A 20,711-nucleotide genomic window follows, 5' to 3' on the forward strand; every position below is an offset into this window, starting at 1 on the left:
CTATATTCCGTTGGTTAATCTCATCAGTCAGGGTGTCATCTTCCTCCAACAAACAATCTCCAATAAATTTTTGTATGTTAGTATTGGGAGGAAGACACGCCCTCAACACTACCCGCCAATCCTTACTGGTTGGTTCATGAGCATTCCCTAAGTCTTTAACAAATTTCTGACATTTAGCTAACTCTTTTCTAGGATCTGGGAATTCAGTCATAATGGAACGTAATTCTGATCTAGTCCAGGGACAATGCATTGTAACATTTCTTAAAGGAACTATACCATCCTTATCCGGTTTCCCATTGGGAACTGATATTGTGCGGACCGGGAACACACCCTCTGGTACACTAACTTCAGGGGACGCTACAGGATTTACAGGCCCTAGATTTAGAACACTTTCACTCCTAGTGATCACGCTACTCTCACCTATCTCAGCCATTTTCTCATACTTGCGCTGAGCCTCTAGTACATTAACAGCATGGGCAATGGCCGAAATCACAGTGGGTTCATCTTCGTTTTCAGATACACTTGATTGAAATTGATTTAAAACAGGGTACAATTTAGTAATTTTTCTATTTTCAGTTTTAACAACGGCTGTACTTACCCCTCCCGCCACATAAGGTGGCGGGGGCGCGCTTGCGCTGAGTTCGCCACGCTTCTCAATGGTTACATCCGCCTTGCGCGCGCTTTTCGCCACGCCTATTTCCGGTTTGCATTCGCTGCTCTGCCACGTGTTACCTTCCATTTGCCACAATTTTAAACAATCATTATGTCTATTTCTCTTTTTCGTTGACTTGATCAACCATATTTTATCTTTTACAGTATTCAGTACCTCTGCATTAAAACTCCCTATTGTTGGGAAAGGCCTATCACAAGCTTTGGTCATCCCGACCCACGTGTCACAATACACAGTTGCATATGCACCATACTTCTTACACATGAGAAACCTCGCTGAACCAATAGGGCCTTCCTTAGGCAGTACACTGACCATCTCTAGCGTATGCTTAGCACCCATGTTGAACAATATACCTTCTACCCGGAACACAGACACACCGCAATGCTCTGTTCCTTCCGGCCAAATGTGAAATACAGACACACCGCAATGCTCTGTTCTTTCCACCTAATAATTTCAACTCTGTTGCTATACTCACCGCTAGAGATCTATAATCCTCGGTGAACGTATTTCCTTTAGCCGCGTTCACTCGCTTTTCTCGCCCCTGGCGAGGATCCCTAATACAGAAATATCACTGTGGGCCCCAAGGGCTATCAGCTCCTCGATACCCTGGCTAAACCACAAAATCTGCTGAGTTTATTATCGCTGGGAGCACAAAGTCGATACAATCAACCTGCCTTTCCAGTATAATTCCTCCTAGCTGCTTCACCAATTCGCACTAACGGTGCGACCGGATCGCACTGCCTACCAATACTAATTATTAGCAAACCTTGCGATCTATTGGTAGCGCTTTGCGAAAACCCAGTTTTCGCATTCGGTATACCTGCCCTGTATACCGTCCTTCAGTTGGGCAATCCGCCTCGTCAGACAGCAACTGAGCACCTCAACAATAAAACAGTGTATCTACGTTACAACATCACACACTATACACCTTTTTCTGCGCAGAAAATCAAAAGTTCCCAACAATAGTAATAATGTCTCAGAGGCTTTCACAAGTAATTATACTATGCATGTATAATAACTATCAAAACGATTGTTTAACCACGTGGCAAGTTTACCGGAAGTTCGCGTACGCACAGCAGGAAGTACACATACGCTAAACAATGCAATACAGTTAAAACGCACAATGACAGAAAAAAGAAACAGTTTTCTCTTTTGTCCCTAGGTTCTAGTTAGCGTGCCCTAGATAATGCAAAACGGACATTCGGTTTCACAACACAGAGTAAAATTCAGGTTTTGAACACAATGCGTTCTTACCCGTTTATGACGCGTCTCCACCCTTTGTTGAGGAACCGAAATCCGTTGGTCTTGCGTATCATCGGCAACGAAACCTCCAAAGCTCACGAGCCCCCAAATTGTAATGTGCGTATTGACGCTAACCAATAACGATTGTCGAACCTCGATTTGTGTTTCCAACGCACAAAGATTTATTCGTAATAAGTGGAAAAAATATGCTCAAGCGATGTAATAGTAAATACAGCCGTTACTTAACGCAGGCGCTCTGGATCCAGTGCAGTCATTCAATCCTGAAGTCTGGGGACAAGAAGTCTGCACTCTGGATCACAAGCTGCTGCTTATATACACAATCAAGTACAGTAATACAATGAAGATGGTATGGCTTGCATCTATTGGTCCGGGTCTCAGGAATGTCCAAGGGGTCGTCAATCATTGGCTGGTTCATCCTAAGGAATCCAAAGGAGGGGGTCATCTCTGCAGGGGGTATGCTCTGCTCTTCCCGCCAGAATTCCTTGGTCTTAAGTAGTTCATAATTCCCTATCATTCATAACTTGCGTATGCACTCTGCGATTCCCTCGCAGAGCGCACCAAACAGTAGGATATGTAACAAGGTTCATTATGATACCACTCATGATGTTATTCCTTTAACCCGTTCTGTGTATTTCACTAATATGCATGTAACTCTGATATAACATATAAATACTACTATATTTCGACATAACTGACTATGTGTTGCAACTACCAATAATGTGTACTATTTTATAAGTATGCGTGTTTGTGCGAATGTATGGTAAAAGACCAATTACTGTTGCTGCCACGTGTAGTGGATGAGTACGCCCTTTCACGCCGTAGCGTGCCCTTGTACGTCATAGCGTACCGTACGCATCTTTTCAGACAAAGACAACCAAGTTTGCTAGACTTTAATTGAAATGACTTTATCCAATTTGCTGACTTCGACAGCACCCACAGGGGTAATAGATTATATATGTACCAAAATTAGATTTATTCTGCAACACTTTGCCTAGCATTGCCTTATGTTGCCATAGATTTTATAAGGACCCGCTGGTATGTCTGAGCTGCATTATATATGTGCAAAATTACATTTTTACATTTTCTTTTGGACAGCCTAGCCCGGATGCCCTCTGTGCAGCTTACAATGCTAGGGTCTGCGAACAATCTGCTTCCACTCCGGTGTCAGCAGCTCTGGAGGAGCCAGAGTGAGCTAAAATCACTGGCAGCATAAATGGCCGAACTCATTAAGTTGATGTTAGGGTCCGAAAAGGTACGTGAATCTCCTTTTTCTCATGCTTCTACACACACTCAGCCCACACAGATCAGATCTGTCACAGGCACATCTCCCGAGACAAAAGCGGCATCCTAGTCTGAGTCCATCCAAAAAGAGGCACATTTGCTCACCATCTCACAGGGTGGCTAATCTCAAGTTAGGAATCAGGCACACTTTAACCTTTGCTGAACTTGAGTCTGTGGCCCCATCCGCACCCGCCCTGCTTTCTATTGTGCTTCCTCCTTGGAGCGCTACGAAGGAGTTATTTATACACAGCCGCATGTGCAGTTTGGATGAAGTCGCGGCCCGACGACTCCGTTTACCCATGACCTACACAGCATTCTATCACCATGCTGTTAGACACGCTGCTGGACACAGTAGAGACTCCAGAAGGAGCTATTACCTCTCCCCTGTCAAGGGTAAGTCCTACTCGAGGTACTGCCTCCCCGGACTGAGCTCACCTGCTCCACCGGAATTTATGAGGACATTGTTTGAAAACCCTCTTATGGACATAACGGGGGGTATTTCTGTTCCGTTTATACCGTGATTATTACATCTACCTCTGACACACCCAGAGACTGAGTGGACTAGAATCATCTAGCAATATTTGGATTTATCCTTTATTATCTGGTGCGCTGATATCTTGCGGTTGGGTATCTGGTACACTGCATCAGTCTGACATTGTTCATCTCTATTGCTGTCTGTGACAATCTCATTGAGACTTTGACTATTGATTACTATATATACTATATATCTATATACCCATTTATGTGTACAAGATCTACACCTGGGAATGTTATTGATGGCAAGGTATTTGCCTTTAGAAATAGCCTTTCTTTGTTTATGAGCAATAAATATTGCTTTCTCTGAAGCTTTGTTTACATCTGCATTTACTATATACCATTACCTCCAGCATTTATATCTGACAAGGTTTTTGATGTTGAGTTACTTGCTTTAGAAGTACTATTCATTGTTTATAAGCATTATACATTCTCCAATATATTGGTGCCTATATTCATTTATACTCTGCGCCTAGGAGTTGATATATTTATCCTTCAATAATGCTCATCAAGGGTTGGAACTTCCCTTCTGTTCTGTCCCCCCGGCAGCAATTCCTACCACATGTCTCATTTAAGGGAGCGCAGAACCAACTTTTTTCTTTCCTTTGAGGCAGTAACTCCACTGGCCTTGAGTGGAGGCCTGCTCCACTCTAGACATCTCCAAAGGGAGATTCTCCAGAAATGGTCTGGCTCCCAGGTTTACTGGACAAGCAAACTATCACTCTGTCCAAACCCACTTGTCTATCCCTCTCGCAGTGGTTAGCCAGACACAGTCAGGAGTGAGGTCAGTCGTTCACCAGGACCTGGCCATGATAGGTGCTAGTTTGTGAGGTTGGGGTGGATTAATAGGATCCTTAAGATTCCTTTTGTCCTTCCAGGAAACTGTTCTTTCAAATCTATGTCCTGGAGTTCAGAGGTGCACAGGGTGTTGCATCAGGCCAAGCAGTTCCTGATCAGAAAAACCCCCTAGACATTCAGTCAGATAATGCTACGGCTGTTGCATATCTGTATCATCAAGGGGGAACACGCAGCCCAAGGCCAATATGAGAGACGACCAGGTTATGGTCTGAACGGTGAATCATGTTCCCATACTGATGACCTTTTTTTTTCCCCCGATGTGAATCAGTGGGAAGCTGAGAGTCTCAGCAGGCAAGCGGTTATCCAGGGGGAATGGTCTTTCCACTGAGTTGTCTTTTGCCTGCCGGGTGAGCACTCTGGACCTAGTCCCTAGGGCGTCCATACTTATTTTCAGGTCACCCTTTACTGCTCAGAATCTAGAGACCTTCATGTGGGATTTCCGATGCCAGGACGTTTCCCTGGAACTTCGGACTGGTGTACCTGTTACCCCCATGTCCCATGTTTTCACGGGTACAAAAGAGTTTATATCGGGTACGAGTCCCAGCTAATCTGGTGGCGCCTCATGGCCGTGCACAGCATGATTCTCAGGCATACGGCGCTGGTGCCTACCAATGCGGCCAGATCTTATAGTTCAGGGGCCTCTTTCTTCCACTCTTTAGATTGTATAGCTTGGTGCTGTGGTTTTGGATTTCCTTATCCCAGGGCCAGAGGTTATTTGCAATGGAGGCTAGTTGGTGTCTTGAATAGAGCCCATAGGTCATTTTCCTTAGCCGTTCTCGGAGAACTCGGGTTCAGCATATGTATCTGAAGGCCCAGACTGGGCACACAATTTAGCAGCATGTGAGGAGCCCCGGACACGGCATGATCGTAAGGAGCCCCGGACACAGCAGCACTGTGAGGAGCCCAGGACAAGGCAGCACCGTGAGGAGCCCGGGACAAGGCAGCACCGTGAGGAACCCCGGATACGGCAGCACCGTGAGGAGCCCCGGGCTGGGTCACACAGACCGGACTGGAGGGGCAGGGCCCTCTCTGGAGCGGACTGGAGGGGCAGGGCCCTCTCTGGAGCGGACTGGAGGGGCAGGGCCCTCTCTGGAGCGGACTGGAGGGGCAGCAGAGAACTGGAAAATCTAAAGATTATATGACTGTGACAGCCCAAAAGGGTTGGTAAATCGCCTTCACCAGCAGGAACAGCAGCAGCACCTAACAAACTACGCCAAGTCTTTCAGAGGCAGGCTACTCTGTGTATCATCTGCTTCACTAAGAGGCACCCCGCTGACAACCTGTTTGAAAAACTAAGGGATGCCTTAGCAACATGGCTTATCCTTCTTAGACTCTCCTGAGGATATATAATTTCTGATAACGCCACCAATATTGTTAGAGCATTACAGGGGGAATTCCATCACATTCCCTGTTTTGCTCACACAATCAACTTGGTGGTACAGAGCTTTTTAAAAAGGACAGTGACATTCAGGAGATGCTGTCTGTGTCCCAAAATATTTCGGGTCATTTTCGGCATTCTGCAACAGCTTGTAGGAGAATGCAGCAGCTGCAAGAAGAATAGAATTTAGGGGGAAGGTACTTTAGTACAGCGCAGTGGAGAATACTTTCTGTGTTGTGCAAGGTGCTGAAACCACTTGAAGTAGTCACCTGTGAAGAGAGTGCAGACACTGTTAGCTTGAGTCAAGTGATTCCCTAATTAGACTTTTTGAAAAGCAGCTAGAGAAATTGAAGGAGAAAATGAAACAAAGCAATTCCATTAACTATGTTGGATTTGTAGACTAAATACTTTATTCACTTTGCAAGCATCAACATCTTGAAATCGGATCATTACATTTTGGCAACTGTGCTTGATCATAGGTTTAAGAGCTATGTCTTCTCTTTCTTTCCAACTGACCCAGATCTCAAGAGATGCAATGAGCTCCTGGTCAGCAAGCTGACAGCTCAAGTGGTACATGACACAACAACGAATCCTCCTTCAGTTTATCTAGAAACTACTGCTAGGAAAAAACTTAGCTTTCCCAAGTCGCCACATGGTGAAGCAGATGAGTCAGCACAACATTTTGACATTTGGTCTGGTCTAAAAGAATTGCCCAAAAATCATGACAGTTCTGCCGTAAAATGAACTACAAATTCCATGAAGAAGGTCATTAACGGCAATTACATCAAAGTACACAGACTTATGTGATGGTGGATTCCAGCGGAGATGAATTAGTATTGTTTGAGGATGATGTACACACTGATGAGGGTGAATATGATGACAGTGTAGATAGCTAATGCTAGTATGCTTGTTAATATTTTGGGTAGAATGGCATGTTGGCAATTTTATGTTTTTCTACAGTAAACTTTCACCTTTATTAGAGAGGTGTTTTTTTCTTTAAAAAGGTACAAGCTTTTTATTTATATTTTTGTTTTTCTGACTTTAAACCACTATGCACTTGAACATAGGCTTTAGCAAATGAGGTAGAGGGATTGGTATCATTCATGACGGAGACTGGAGAGTGACAGAACAATGTGACTGAAGACTGGAGAGTGACAAGGACACTGCCACCCCTTATGTTTCTGTATGAGCTATGGCACAGTAGAATGTCACTGGAGACTTTTAAGAACACTGACTACCCAATAATTACAATTTCTGTTTCAGCGCTGAACTCTGCCACCTCTCCTGTTTCTGAGTGAACTATGGCACAGTAAAATGTGACTGCAGATTTTGAAGAACACTGCCAGCCCTATTATTTGAATTTCTGTTTCAGCATTAAACACTGCCACCTCTCCTATTTCTGGGTGAACTATGGCACAGTACAATGTGACTGCAGATATTATTTCTATTTTAGCAATGACAATTAACAACTGAGCTGTCATATTTGTGTGTTAGCTATATAACTGTCAGAATTCTCAATATACAACCACGGAAAGAGCGTAATGAATGAAGTGGTTTTTATTTAAAACCAATTACAAAGGTTTGAAGATGCAGTATGGTAGGGTATGGCAGAAATGGCAAAATAACTCAGTAAGTAACATATGCAGTAGGCGAGGGTTTGCAGGACTTTATCATGCAGTAGTGAAGAGGACACACTAGGTGTGACGGTCTGTGGAGCAATGCACTGAAAATAACGGACACAGGGTGCGAAGATCTGTAGGACTTTACCACAAAGTAGTGGAGATGATGCACTAGGTGGGACAAACTCATTACTGCTGTACACACTTCTGAATCCGTATCTTGCTATAAGGAATCTAATTGTGCTGCTAATTTATTCCAACCAACTCTGTCTGCTTCTGGCTCATTGCAAGCAGCACCTTCTAATAATCCTACCACAAAATCTCAGTTAATCAAGAACTCTGTAGCAAATTCCTGGTTTGTAGTTGATCCACGCCCCCACCTGACCGTAGAGGAGCGATGGCTCAGAAGGGCCAAAAAACTATGTTTTTACTGTGCCAGTGATGTACATTTTTTTTTTTGTACCCTCCTGGTACAGGTGAGGCATTGCTTGTCTAGTAAAATGCTGTTGAGATGGAATTTGGTAACGGGGACACAGGACCTCAATTGTCTTATTCCTGCTGCCTTAATGGTGGATATTGGACGCAGATCTAATACTAGTATAGTGGCCATGGTGCCTGTAATCCGCTGTGCGAATGGTTGATAGTTGCCATACTTGCTTCCTCCTGCAAAGTATTGTTTAACAGTCAATTTTTGTAAACTACTAGTAGTCTTCTTTTTGGTCTGCTCCTGGGTTGAAGATCCACCCCCAGCAGCAGGAGCAGAAGCAGTGGGTCTAACGCTCAAGAATTCTTCTGAGGAATCCTGGATAGGGGAGGAGTCATCTCACCTTACCAACTTGGATGCAGGACTATCTCCGATCACTTGTGAGAATATTGATGATGAAGATGTTGGGGGTGTAGATTGCAGGTGCTGGGATTTAGCTGAGAGAAGGGAGGTAGCTGATGCTGTACTGCTTGTTGTTATTTTTTAGCATAAGTTTCTGATTTTCATAAAAGATTTCCATGAACTCTCTTCAAATGGCGTAACATGGATGAGGTTCCTAGATAGTTGAAGTCCCTACCTCTACTGACTGTGGCTTTACAATGCTACAAATGGCTAGACAACTGTTGTCAGGATTTGTGTAAAAATAATTCCACACATAAGAGGTGGATTTTTGGTCTTATGCCCAGGCATGATAATGGCCATCTTCTTATCACTGTCAAGAACTGCTTCAGCTGGTGCATGACTTGCCACAGTAGAGTTCATTAACAGCACTGTTTGCTTAGGTGCCTTAAGCCCATTGTTTTGTGGGGGCCCTAACAAACCAAGCACTTCAGCCATAAAAGTGGCAATGCTTGTCGCTGGAGCACTTGTTTTGTTAAACTTTACATGTCCCTTTCAATATCTTACATAAGGGTGGGTGGGAAGATAATTCCATCTTGCACCACTTTTCTTTTCTGCCATTGCTGTGTGGCAATGTTTCCTAGATGTGCTATGAACTGCCGTATGTTTGTGTCATTGCTCTGTCGCTTAGCATCCAGCCAACTCGCTGCAGTCTTTGTTCGAGAGTGGATGAAAATAATATTGTGACCTGTGAGGGGGTCAAAATTGACTGGAAAGGACTGGAAATTAGTGTTACTTAATAATGTAGGAACAAAAGAAAGCAAAATTATGTGGTTTTAGCATATTTTAGCTATTTTTTTAAAAAAAATCCAGATCCAAAACCAAAACACGCAAGGGCGGTTTTGCCAAAACCAAAACACGAAGTTAATCCAGATCCAAAACCAAAACCAAATGACAGGGTTCAGTATACATCTCTAATTAATGTATAAGAAACATACGGCAACCCATTGTGGTATATAATACTATTGTATTGGTTCCTGTTCCTTGTGAGTAATAGGTTCTCACCAATGGGTACATTCTTTTAACTCACACATTATTTTTGGTTTCTTTGTGAGGTCTCGCCTTATATGTTATATTTTCCATTTTTAATACTTCACCATTTTTCCTCCTGGCAGGGTAATAAAGATTTTAATGTGTCAATAAAAAGTTTTATTTAAAAGTGCACTGGAGTGCCTCTGCTACTACCCTGGTCCTTTTTTGTTTGCAGCTTAATTTGTTGGATGACCGCCCCCTCGAAATGTAATATGATGTAATATGCATTATTAGTCAATGAGGAAAGTCTATTTTTCCTAGTGTCATATCACTTTCTTTACTAGTTTTTGAATCCGATTTAACTAGTCGAGAACCCTGCAGAAGGTTATATTGAAGAACTTCACACCAATTTACATATTTAAAAAGATAACTATATAGTGCCCACTTCTCCAGTGTGCGTTAAGACGGGCTAACCACTGACTTCTATTGGTATATTTGGGCCCAACTCTATAGAGAGCTCAGGAAGAGCCTTCTGTACCTTAGCACTTTATTGAATTGCCCATTCCAAAGGATCAACACGAAGACTCACTCTTATTTCTGGGTACTCCAAGTCTATTTCTTGCTTCCCACCTCACCGATCCACCCCCCACACCCGTAGACATCTGTACAAGATATACATCAAATAAACAGGGGGAATCAGATCTACTTCACTATAAAAATTTCAAGCAATCATTTAGTTTTTAGTATGTATTATTGCAATATACTCATTTTCTCAGAGACAAACACCCAAAACGTACCAGTAAAATCTATGCACAGGTATACTATTCAAATAACATCTAAAACAGACAGGAGTGACAATCTTGATCAACAAAAACTTCCATGTATAAAATATTTACCTGGACAAGGAGGACATATATCATACTCACAGATATATCATACTCACAAGCAGTGTTGCATTGGCCCACGGAAAAATCCCGGGAGTCTGTATTCGACAAACAGATGTTTGAAGATAAAAGAGAACAAATGTAGTGCACCAAGTTGACAAACCAAAAAAGTATTAAAAAATAATAGTGACAGATGGTGAACTTCGTTATAAATGTATTCCAATACATTAAAAACAAAAATTAATAGTAACCCACAAACTTGGTCATAGTTATGTATATAACCTCTAAATAGAGGTATAATATCCAAATAAACAAAAAAACATGTAAACAGCTATGCTCACTAGAATAGTACATATAACCTCTAAATAGAGGTATACCATCCAAATAAGTAGATAAACATGTAATGTAAGAATGTATAAATAGAAAAATATATCCTAACTAAGGAATATAAAGCAGCACAGTGTGTGGCCAGTACACTTGTATTGAAGACTTTAAATCTAGAACTTATATGGTTAAATCAGAGTCTGGAAAGTTCAAAGTAGCCGTAAATACAGAAACGATCTCACCCGACAGCTTGCACCTATTGCTGGTGCTGTTCACAAATCTGCAGGTGTTTGAAAATGTTTGAAAAGATCTGCACACCCTGGCATCACTGACGCGCTTGTCCGCCTTTTTGTAGGTGGTTTCATCAGAGATTACCATACACCATACAATGGTTCATTAGCATATGATTATTGTTGTTGTTGTTTCTGTTAATAGGTGTTCTACCTCTAAGCAAACTGTGACATGATGGACCTCCTATGCAACTCTGCTGTTTTGCTGGGGACCGACAGGGCCTGCCTTGGCACTGGTCATTTCATTATCCATAATGCTCTCTCTATAAACGCCACCACCAGCCTCCTTCCTCAGCACCTGGAACCACTTTCTTCTGGGTAACTCTTGCTGCTGGTGCACCCTATTGCTGGGCACCTGGGTTGGTACCTATGACAGAATGGACCTCCTATGCAATCCTGTCCGTGCTTGCTGGGGCTCGGCTGGGCTTGCCTAGCCACCGTCCCCTTTCGTTATCCCAAATGCACCCCCTCTACATGCCACCACCAGCCTTCTTCCTCTGCACCTGGAACCACTTTCATCTGGGTAACTCTTGCTGCTAGTGCACTCCCTTGCTGGATACCCCTGACCTCTTCCATCAGATCAGGGCTGCTGTGGATGGTTAAAGGGGCAGGAGGTAATCCAGCTTCCTGCCCCTTTAATTAACGCAGGTTGATTCATGCATCATTAACATTAATGAGCATGGAGGGGTTTCACACATTTACCACTGTTGCTAGTGTCAGGGGAGAGTGTACTTACTCCCTGTCCATGAGCTGCCAGGGGGAGGGGACTCAGCCTCCTTTCCACCACTGGTGCCAGTGAGTGTAGGGCAGGAAATTTTATCTTTAAATCTCTTACCTAAAAATGCCTCCTGGGTTGGCTCTCCTCCCTAGCCAAATTGGCTCCAGGGAGAAGGCAGCCAGATCCTGGGGCAGCAGCCCCCAGCCTGCCACTTCCTGGACCTCTCTAAGCTCCAATATGATTTTTAGCATGATTGGTTACTCAGCATGCTGTAATGAATCCAGGAGGCACCATTGCAACACCCCTCTGACAGTCACCGAGATGCAGCTGCCTGCAGGGGTCGCTCTCAGGGTGCCCTGGGCCTCCTTTTCATACAGTAGCTGCTCCTGTAGTCGGCTGCTGGACCACCTTGGACTGGGGTACCCTCCGGCATCATAGTATTTCGGTTCTACAGACAGGGACTGGAGTGGCGACAGGAAACCGGCCAGAGGAGCCCCATAATGCCACTGGACCACCAGGGAAGTAGAAACATGTTTTTATTAAATATACACTATATGGACAAAAGTATTTGGCCACACCTGTTAATTATTGAATTGAGGTGTTTCAATCAGACTCGTTGCCAGAGGTGTATAAAATCAAGCACCTAGCCATGCAGTCTCCATTTGCAAACATTTGTGATGGGTTGTTCTGAAGAGCTCAGTGACTTCAAACGTGGTATTGTGATAGGATGCCACCTTTGAAATAAGACGGTTCGTGAAATTTCATCAGCATTTAGGAACAACAGCAGCTCAGCCGCGAAGCGGAAGACCACGTAAATCACAGAGTGGGGTCAACGACTGCTAAGGCGCATGGTGCATATGTCGCCAATGCTCTGCTGATTCCATAGCTGTAGAGTTCCGAACTTCTACTGGCATTAATGTAAGCACAAAAACTGTGTGGCGGCAGCTTAATGGAGAGGGTTTCCATGGCTGAGAAGCTGCATGCAAGCCTCACATCCCCAAGACCAATGCCATGTGTCGGATGGAGTGGTGTAAAGTACACCGACATTAGACTGTGGAGCAGTGGAAACGTGTTCTGTGGAGTGACGAATCATGCTTCTCTGTTTGGCAGTCAGATGGGAGAATCTGGGTTTGGCAGATGACGGGAGAACGTTACCTGCCTGACTGCATTATGCCAACTGTGAAGTTTAGTGGAGGAGGGATAATGGTATGGGACTGTTTTTCCAGGTTTGGGATAGGCTGCTTATCTCTAGTGAAAGGTAATATTAATGCTTCAGCATACCAAGTCATTTTGGACAATGTTATGCTTCCAACTTTGTGGCAACAGTTTGGGAAAGGCCCTTTTCTGTTCCAACATGACTGTGCTCCAGTGCACAAAGCAAGAACTACAAAGAAATGGTTTGATTCGGTGTGGAAGAACTTGACTGGCCCGCACAGAGCCCTGACCTCAGCCCCATCAAACACCTTAGGAATGAACTGGAACAGAGATTGCGAGTCAGGCCTTCTCGTCCAACATCAGTGTCTGACCTCATAAATGCTCTACAGAATAAATAGGCACAAATTCCCACAGAAATACTCCAATATCTGGTGGAAAGCCTTCCAAGAAGAGTGGAAGCTGTAATCGCTGCAAAAGGGGAACCAACTCCATATTAAAGTATATATATTTGAATACAGTGTCATTACAGTCCCTGTTGGTGTAATGGTCAAGCGCCCGAATACTTTTGTCCATATAGTGTATATTTAGTTTAATATATATATATATTTTACACCATTAACCATTTCGGCCTTGCACATCAATTACTTACCGGTGCCGCAGCGCCCATACATTAGATTTCTAATTTACTATTTAAAACATTTAAAAATACACACTTACATTCCGATTTAAACTACTGAATACTGCGGCATTGGGAATTATAGTTTAAAATAAAATTTTCATATAATACATTTACACATTCATACATATGGCACCTAGCGTCAGTGATTTAACCCATCAGGTGCCGGGTATTAACCCTCACGGCTCCTGAGTCCATTTAAAAATGGGTGCTGCACACGTGCGTCAGTCAGAACTCAGGACCTAGCCACACAAACACATCTAATAAATGAGCATCTATGATACATGGAGCAGTAAGCATGCCGGAACATGTTTTTCTATAAAGCCCAGAACAGATATTCTAACGTAAACTTTATTTTAACCGACACTCTCAAATCATTGTTATTATTATTATCTTTTATTTATAAAGCGCCGACATGTTGCGCAGCACTGTACTTTAAGGGGATCACAATACAAATTATGTACAATGACATCAAACAGAAGGTAAAGATGATCCTGCCCATATGAGCTTTCAATCTAAGTGGTGTGGGGAACGATTGATACATAAGGTAGCTGAATAACAGTTTTAGATATTGGTGGGGAAAGTGTGTGTGACTACTTTCAGGGCAGAGTCATTTATCAGTCAACAATATTAAGCAGCCAATGGCATTTGTGTGATGTTACAGGTGGTGTGGTATGGTGGAAATGAGGAAGGACCATGGAAGATAGAGACATAACAGCACGGTGGCTAAGTGGTTAGCACTTCTGCCTTACAGCACTGGGGTCATTTGTTCAATTTTCAACCATGGCCTTATCTGTGTGGAGTTTGTATGTTCTCCCCGTGTTTGCATGGGTTTCCTCCGGATGCTCCGGTTTCCTCACACACTCCAAAAACATACTGGCAGGTTAATTGGGTGCTATTAAATTGCCCTTAGTCTCTCTCGCTGTGTGTGTGGGGATTTTAGATTTTAAGCTCCAATGGGGCAGGGACTGATGTGAATGAGTTCTCTGTACAGCTCTGCAGAATTAGTGGCGCTATATATATATATATATATATATATATATATATATATATATATAAATAGATGATGATGATGATTGTAGAAAACTGCATCTTTCACAATTTACATTAACCAAATCCCCTTCCTGTTTTTGCTATGGAGAAGTCTTTCGCTTTGTACTGCATGGACACTTGTGTGGATATCTGCCAGTGCGAGGTAGCTGTGTGCTTGGTATATTTGTTTGGCATCATGCTCACTGCTGGACGTAGAGCCAGGACACTTGTTCCCCATCTTCCCAGAAGTCGTGGCAGCAGCTGCTGCTAACTGTTAGAGATCACGGCGGGCGCCGCCGCGACTCTTCCTGCTTCTCTGGGGACGCCTCGTCTGCTGCTACGGCAACCGGGGCGTCACTTCCGGTTTCAGCGTCCCGGTTGCCTAGGCAACAACCGGGACACAGGGGAGCTTCTGGCGCCGCGCTCGGCCAGCTGTCAAACAGCCGGGCGCGTGCGCATAGGGGGAATTTGAGTCAGCCATGCAAGGCTGTTGTGGATCAGTCAATTAGGGCTGATTAGGGAGTTAGGTTACCGCTGGCACTCTGCTGTTTCCATTTGCTGCAGGGTCTGCATTTTTATTATGCTGCAGCTGAGGACACATTCTGGACTGTGTCCTGATTGGCCATCAGTACTATTTAAGGTAGTGAGGACTTGGCCTCACTGCCGGTTATATCGTTCTGTCCTCAGTCCTGCTGCCTGCTTGTACTATCCGTTTAGGTTCCTGCTACCTTAGATTTGACTACCCGTGTTTGACCCCTGCTTGTTATTGGACCTGTGACCCTTCTCTTCTGACCTTGACCTTTTGCCTGGAATTCGGATTTTGCTTCTCTGCCTGTGAGTTTGACCCTTCGCTTGCCCTTGGATATTGCATCTGTGCCTGTGACCTTTGGACCTTGGATTTCTCTTATATACAGTCCACCAATCAATCCTGGGAAACTCCTTTAAGTCAGTATACGCTACTCGACCCTCGGTCGGTCCGCAGCCCAGTCTGTCCCCACCACTAGGGGCTCCAGCGAACACCTGGCCTTCCGAGTAGTTCCCGAGTTTCATTGTACTGACTTGGGAGTTCCTAACACTAACAATTAAACTGTAGAGATCACAAAGGGCAGAACAGACAGTTGAACTCTCTGGTTCCAACAGCTGAAAGGAGATAGTATTCCAGTATTTTTATTTTTTGTCCTTGGTGATGATAACACCTTGTAATTTCCCACTGCCTTCACAAATATTTATTTTTCTATATTTGTGGGATGATATTTATGTGGGAGGTAATGCACACAGCTATCTCCACTTGGCATTCCACCACTATCACACGCCGGGCCCCCAATCACTTGGTCGGGTCTCGGCTTGCCTGTGTGACCCCACTCTCTCCCCGCTGGTCGGCAAGCAGCGCTGCTGCTTCTGGCCAGCACTATCTTCAGATCCACTAAAGACCCGTCTTTTAAGCCTTCCATTATTTCTTATTGGTTGCTGCCCTCTATTGGCCACACTATTTAAGACATCCATTCCCATTCATTTTTTGCCAGTTCTTTTGTGCCTATCACAGTGATTAAGTGTATATACTTCTGGCTCCCTGAACCTTGTTCTATCCTGCTTATCGTGCTTCTTAGCACCTCCTGGCCATCCCTGTTTCTGCCTGCAGTTTGGTTTATTATTTTTTGGTCCAGAGCCTTGCTATTCGGCACTTCTGGACCAAGTGACTATGGCCTTATCTGTGTGGAATTTGTATGTTCTCCCCGTGTTTGCGTGGGTTTCCTCCGGGTGCTCCGGTTTCCTCCCACACTCCAAAAACATACTAGTAGGTTAATTGGCTGCTATCAAAATTGACCCTAGTCTCTATTTCTCTCTGTCTGTCTGTGTGTGTGTGTGTATATTAGGGAATTTAGACTGTAAGCTCCAATGGGATAGGGACTGATGTGAATGAGTTCTTTGTACAGTGCTGCGGAATCAGTGGCACTATATAAATAAATGGTGATGATAATGATGGAGTGTATGTTACCGCAGACCATGCACCTGCTCACTCCAGTCCTGCTGCTTCCAAACACCTCCAGGACTTCCGTGCTCTGTTACTGCCGCTCAACATACATCACTCTGCTCTGATCCAGCCCCCCACCGCTCAGCATATCTGGACCTTACTACTCTGCTATTCCATATACAACCAGCATACCAGGACCTCAGTATACAACTGCTACAGACTATTGCACTCAGTTTGCTCCAGTTACATTGCTTCTAAGCATCACCTGGATTCTCGTGTGCTAATCTGCAGTTCAGTATAACCTAGACAATCCAGTCTCCTGCTGTCAGTATATTTGAACTCCTGTTCATTCTCTACAAACCGGGTTACCTTTGTGTCTGAGATACGGTGCTCTCAGCGTCCCCAGAACGCTGTATTTTTAGCACTGTTTTCTCCAACTTCTCTTGTACAGTTTCCTACCAGTACTCCTGAGACCGTCAGCCTCAGTACGTCACTGCTCCTCCACTTCACATTCCCGTGGCTCCGCAGATCTCGTTCCATCAGTTGCCTTCACCTGGCTTCAAGTTCTAGGGCCTTGTCTAGTACTTACTTTGAGAGCCCCATCTGCGGTATGAAAGCAGCTAAGCCCATATCCCCTTGCGGGGGTCACTGGTGAACACCTTTCGTGTCGTTAGACTCCCCGCCTCCCTGTCGGTGGCGCCAAACGAGGCAGTCCCGAAAGGATTCCTCGGATCCTAGCTCATGACAACCACTTTGTTCATATTAAATAAGCAGACACCTACCAGGGGAGATCAACACAAGTCCCTTCTTAAACATTCAGATTCCCTATACTTTATAGGTTATGCTACACGAACCACAACTGACACCCTGAATACCCAGGGCCGGTGCTACCATTAGATGAACTTACGGTGCCAGTGATTAAGGAGTACTAGAAATACTGAATGATTGACATATCACTCCATGAGAGGAGGGGGGTTAAAGTACCGCCTAGGGCACTCTCAAGCTTTAACCGGCCCTGTGAATACCCAATTGCGAAAGCTTGAATCCAGACATAAAAATGTGCAATCTAAGGAGCTTTTTAGTTTTGGTGGTTATGCAGCATATTGAGGCTTTCTGTTTTGTAGCCAACTCGTGTGGTTGACGTCATTAGAAAAATTAGAACATACTTTATGATGTCTAAACAACTTTTTGTGATAAATGGTATAAAACAGGAACTTTACTGGCAAATCCACTTAAGAATAACAGGGCAGTTCAACACATCTATAGTATTGTCAAACCACAAGGGTATAAAATCTGCAACCCTGTAAAGATTAAGCAACAGTAAACTTACTATATATAAAGAGCAAAACCCCATTCCTAACAATCCAATTTCCTTTTAAACACTGACCTAAAGCTTTTACTTAAGCATTAGCTAAAGATTGAACACGTCCTATCTGTTCTAATTGACCCAAACTAGGTAGACTTTATTTCAAGTAGGCAAGAATCAGACGTACAATAAATAAATAAGTTCTTGCTGTATATTATGTCCCTGAACTTTGCGGGTTCAAAGGATATCAATTTTCGCCATCTCTATTTCGTGCTAAAGGATAGATGGCAAATGGGTTGGGTACGTTTTACCGATTACCAAAAACCCGACAACCAGGATCCCGACAAAAAAAATCAGATAAGTACAAAAGCGAGTGGAATATAATACAGACTTACCTAAAAACCGAAGCTGCACGTTTCCGATGAGAGCGGCATGCTGACAGGAACTAATACTGAGTACACAGCTTTCTGGCACTTCACTTTGACATAACTTAACAGTGCGACATAGATAAATGTTAATTTAAAGCGGCAAATTCGGGCAGGTTTCTCTTTACAGGTTTTTTTATAAGGATTAAATTATCTCCTGTCTGACCTCTGTAACAAAAATTGTTTTCCATGACCTGTGAAATCTGTTTTTCATTACTTAACTGATCACATGATTGTTTATTTTAGGGAACAATCTACAATACATGACCCCCCTCCAGTACCCAGTATCACCAGTCATACAGTCGCTACAGGTGGAACCACACCTCCTGAAGTCACTGTCTGAGAAGTAGGAGGATAGGAAGTATTTGCCTTTCACCTCCATTACTCTTGCTGTTGGTCATCATGGCACTTATTCCACAACTGCACAAAAAATACATGCTTTTTGTCACCATGTGTGATTAGTGCAGGAGTGGGAAGGGAAGTAGGCTGGTTGCTGGGAGACATTACAAGAATGCCATCTCTATTGCATTATGCCACCAGATTGGGTTCTTGCCTCACCTCCTGGTCTATTCTACCACCTTTATTGGCCATCACAATGCACTCATGCATATCTCCATTATGTTTCCCCTCTGTGTTTTGTTTTCACTTTTCATGGGCCATCAATTATTTTTCACTTTACGCCTCTACTTTATTACACATATTTTCCTATTCTCCTGGAATATTTGAAGACCTCGTGGACGGAAGGCTAACCTCCCTGATCCCTGTTGTGCCTCCCAAACTGCCAACTTGCGCATTGGAAGCCAGCAGTTCGGAAGACACAGTTTACACAGTAAACAGTAACAGTTACCTAAATGTTCTAAAGAACTCTCAGAACTTCAGTCTCTTTGTATAGCTGAAACAAAGAGCATATTTGACTTGAATACAAATATAATCTGTTCTATGCACAACTACCTAATCATTAGAGGATATGAAGGCTCAGTGTGCTCCAACTAATAATTTTGTTACTCTTCTTGTAACCACCTGTCACTGTGTGTGGTACAGAAGTGGGAAATGCACCTCCTTGCTTGCGCTTTCCTCTGCCCTAGCTAGCCTCTTGGGTTGGGCATAATTGACCAGAAGGTCTCTGCACATGTAGGTTTTTCACTTTCCCTGCCTGTCTCTGCCTAACGGACCTGCATATAGTGTGCAGACGTAGGCAGCCTTAGCTGTGAAAAAGGGGGCGGGAACTAAATCGACCCCTGTAAAATTATATTCTAGATCCGCCCCTGGACACAGGTGCTGTTACATGGTGATGCAGTGCAATATTTGCCGCAGTAAGTTGGGCGTCAGGCCATCTCTATACTGCAAGATAAAAACTCTCTATTTACACTCCTGCTCCAGCACCATACTTGGGTTGCAGATAATAAGGTAACAATATACACCGATCAGCCACAACATTAAAACCACTGACAAGTTAAGTGAATAACATTATCTTGTTACAATGGCCCAGTCAAGATGTGGGATATATTATGCAGCAAGTGAACAGTCAGTTCTTAAAGTTGATGTGTTGGAAGGAGGAAAAATGGGCAAGCGTAAGGATCTGAGTGACTTTGACAAGGGCCAAATTGTGATGGCTAGAGGACTGGGTCAGAGCATCTGCAAAACAGCAGGTCTTGTGAGGAGGTGTTCCCCATATATAGTAGTTAGTACCTACCAAAAGTGCATCCTGCCACATTGCAAAAAATTGATCAGGAATGGTTTGAGGAACATGACAAAGAGTTGAAGGTTTTGGCTTGGCCTCCAAATCTCAATCCGATCGAACATCTGTGGGATGTGCTGGAAAATCAAGTCCGAGCCATGAAGGCCCCACCTCGCAACTTACAGGACTTAAAGGATCTGCTGCTAACGCCTTGGTGCCAGATACCACTCATCACTCATTCCTCCTCTGCGGGGTGACATCACTCTCTGAGATCTGACACAATCCTTGCTAATGATATTTCAGCCCTGCTCCCCCCCCCCTCCTCTGCACGGATGACACTTTACATGTGTGGGCTGTGACACTTGCTAGTGTTCTCTCAGCTCCTACAATGTATACAACGCTGCCTCTCTGCTCCCAGCAGGATGTCTCTGATTTCACTCAGTCATATGCTGCATCTATCATACAGACACATTCTTAGGTAATTTCTTGCTCAAATCTGTCTCATTGAACTTGTATTATCTCTGTAGGCCACAAATCCGCTTCCCAGATTGCAAGGAAGATCCCAAACTGGGGGCGGTACAATAAGGAGTGTCTGCAGGCAACAGTGAAGCATGGTGGAAGTTCCTTGCAAGTTTGGGGCTGCATTTCAGCAAAAGAAGTTGTGGATTTGGTTATGATTAATGGTGTTGTCAATGCTGACAAATACAGACAAGTACTTCTCCATCATCCAATACCATCAGGGAGGCATCTGATTGGCTCCAAATTTATTCTGCAGCAGGACAACTACCCCAAA

At 43.9% G+C, this 20,711-nt stretch overlaps 1 long non-coding RNA gene across 1 annotated transcript in view; it reads right to left on the reverse strand.

Moving 5' to 3' along the window:
• The window catches only part of LOC142161060 (uncharacterized), a 69,969-nt gene that overhangs the window by 48,195 nt on the left and 1,063 nt on the right, over positions 1-20,711 (reverse strand). Inside the window, exon 2 of the long non-coding RNA XR_012693343.1 lies at positions 10,402-10,440. This is a non-coding gene — a long non-coding RNA (uncharacterized LOC142161060). The remainder of the gene's footprint in view (positions 1-10,401; positions 10,441-20,711) is intronic.

The sequence above is a fragment of the Mixophyes fleayi genome, chromosome 1 (genome assembly GCF_038048845.1).
Source record: "Mixophyes fleayi isolate aMixFle1 chromosome 1, aMixFle1.hap1, whole genome shotgun sequence".
NCBI classification, from domain to species: domain Eukaryota; kingdom Metazoa; phylum Chordata; class Amphibia; order Anura; family Limnodynastidae; genus Mixophyes; species Mixophyes fleayi.